This window comes from Gavialis gangeticus, unplaced genomic scaffold (assembly GCF_001723915.1).
Source record: "Gavialis gangeticus isolate Ggan-Ray unplaced genomic scaffold, GavGan_comp1, whole genome shotgun sequence".
NCBI lineage: Eukaryota > Metazoa > Chordata > Crocodylia > Gavialidae > Gavialis > Gavialis gangeticus.
The window spans coordinates 133,328,293-133,331,224 of NW_017728992.1; the positions used below are offsets into that span (position 1 = coordinate 133,328,293).

At 50.0% G+C, this 2,932-nt stretch overlaps 1 protein-coding gene across 7 annotated transcripts in view; it reads right to left on the bottom strand.

Annotated features, from left to right (window-relative positions):
• Nucleotides 1-2,932, bottom strand: part of EYA1 (EYA transcriptional coactivator and phosphatase 1) — a 339,152-nt gene that overhangs the window by 270,336 nt on the left and 65,884 nt on the right. The gene's annotated exons all lie outside the window — the stretch shown is intronic.

Genomic DNA, 2,932 nt, shown 5'->3' on the forward strand with positions numbered 1-2,932 from the left:
GAACTGAAATAATGCTACCACCGAGGTAGACTGCCGGAGGACCCTCATAAGGAAGGCGGCTCACCAGGGCAGAAAGCTTGCCAGGGAACAGTATCCCCTCCGAGACTATCCTGTGCCAGGGGGGCAACCCATGGTGGTTCATGTCCCCTTCTCACCATCAGAAATTGTCTCTTGGTTGACCACCTTCCCTAAACTCTGTGATGACCCTATCGGGTTTGCTCAAAAACTCCAAACACTCTTTGAGGTTTAAAAGCCGACCCACGGTGATATTCAGAGGCTCCTCAGTGGTCTTCTTCCTGGAGACCAGAAAGACACCCTCCTTAAAGTGGCCAACTGGCCTCCTCAAGACCCCGGCAAAGACCATCTGCCGAACCTCTATAAACAGGTTCTTCAGGCCGTCCCCAGGGTCTCCCCACAAAAAACAAACTGGTCCAAAATTTCCACCTGTAAGCAAAAGCCAGAGGAACACCCTGCCAACTACTATTCTCACCTGGTCCAAGCCTTTAAGGCACATTCTGGCAATCAAGACCCAGAACCCAGCCTCCCTGCCATGGTTATTCAGACCTTTGTTTTAGGGCTGTTACCTAGGATCTCCGAGTCCCTGCAAAGCACTGTGATCAGGTGGGAAGCCAAACCCCTCACCGAAATTCTGGCTGCTGCCACTCATTTCTATACTAAAGCCCAGCAGCAAAAATCAAAGGCTCAGGACAAGCTAATGGCTTTGCAAATCAAAGATCTCCAGGGTGGCGCCAGACCACGGCGCCCTGCAGGACTGTTTCGCTCAACCCAACCACCCGCTCCCTCTGACATTCCCAATGATGTTTGCTGCTACTGTAAGCAAAGAGGCCATTGGAAGAATGAGTGCCCGAACAAACCCCGGCGGCCCCCACTCTCAGCTAGTGCCCCTCAATTTCAGCCAGGCGCCCACCGAGCTCCACCGCCCGGACCAGCTCCTCTCCAGTCCTTCGAAGGTGAAAATTAGTATTAGGACAGCTGAGATGACCCTAGCCCCTTTACTTTCTGCCTTTTCTGATGCTACAATACCTGTTACTGTGGGAGGACAAACTGTTCCTTTTCTTGTTGACACTGGTGCTTCTTTGTCTATGCTTAGCTCTGATTTTGTTTCTAAGGTTCCCATTTCTGATAGAGTAATCACTGCTGTAGGTACTGGGGATCAACCCATTGACCGCCCCGTTACACAGCTCCTCTCGTTTACCTTTGGTCCCTTTACTGAGCAACATGCCTTTTTGCTGAGTCCTTGTGCCTCTGTAAATCTGTTGGGGTGAGACCTTTGCAAATTGTGGGCAACAGTTCACTGTTCTCCAGATGGGGTTTTTCTCACATTACCCCAGACTCAGATTCCTGCCTTGATGATGACACTGATGGAACAGGAACCCGAGTCCAATTCTTCCTCATTGCAACAAGAACTATTGGCTCACCTTCCTGAGTCCTTTTGATCCCACTCCACAACCAATGTGGGACTCCTCAAGGGTGCCATCCCAGTTTCTATCAAGGTTAAATCAGGATTGTCTCCCCCATCAATCCCTCAATACCCGCTATCAGTTGCTGCCTCCAGAGGCATTGCTCCTGTAATACAAGGTCTCCTAGAACAGGGTGTCCTTGTACCTGCCCACTCCTGTTGTAATACCCCAATCCTTCCAGCCTGAAAGAAGGAGAAGTGTACACCTGAGGGGTTGCCTGTTTATCTTTTTGTTCAAGATTTGCATGCTATTAACAATTTTGTGATTCCCTTGACAGTTGTGGTACCCAACCCCCCCACTCTACTTTCTAAAATACCTGCTTCTGCTCTTTATTTTTCTGTGGTGGATCTCTGTAATGCTTTTTTTTCTATACCAGTTCACCCTGACTCTCAATATTTATTTGCTTTTACTATCAGGGCCGGCAATACACCTTCATATGTCTGCCTCAAGGATTCCGTGATTCACCCACCATACATAGCCAACTTCTCACGTCTGACCTCGATACAGTCCAGCTGCCTCATGATTCTGTGCTGGTTCAATATGTAGATGATTTGATTCTCTGTTCTGATACTCTCCCTCATTGCCAAGCTGACTCTGTCGCTCTTTTAGAGCAACTTGCAGCACAGGGCCACAAAGCCTCCCGCTCTAAGCTCCAATTCTGTCAGACTTCTGTTACCCATCTGGGGTACACTATTTCTCACAGTACCCATCACCTGTCTCCTGATCATCTTTCAGCTGTTCTCTGTCTCCCTCGCCCACAGACTAAACACCAGCTCCATGGTTTTCTAGGTGCTGCCAACTACTGCCGACAGTGGATTCCTAATTATTCTGGACTTTCTAAACCTCTCACCCTTCTCACCTGTGATTCTTCCCCTGACCCGCTACCCTTGGAAGATGTCCATGAATCTGCCTTGTGTCAGCTTAAGCAAGCCCTTTCTTCTTCCCCCGCTCTCCGTCTGCCTGACTACTCAAAGCATTTCACTCTCTTCTGCCATGAACACCAAGGCACTGCCTCTGGTGTCTTGACCCAGCTTTTCGGACCCTCCCCACACCATCCTGTTGCTTACTATAGTGCCTCCCTTGACCCAGTCATTTCTGGGTTTCCTCCTTGCCTCCGTGCCATTGCTGCCATGGCTCTGTTGGTTTCTAAAACTGACAACCTTGTCCTTGGGTACCCCCTTACTGTTGCTGTCCCACACACTGTCCTTGCCCTTCTCCAGCATGGCAGAACTCAGCACTTGTCCCCTGGCCGTCTAACCCGCTACGAGGTGGTTCTTCTGGCTGCGGACCACATGACCCTTGTCCACTGCGATCCCCTCAATCCTGCCTCTCTTTTTCCTTCACCCTCAGATGGTCAGCACCACGACTGCACTCAGCTTGTGGATTTTGTTTCCCTTCCCCATCCTGATTTTTCCGATACCCCTCTGACTAACCCTGACCTCATTTTCTAC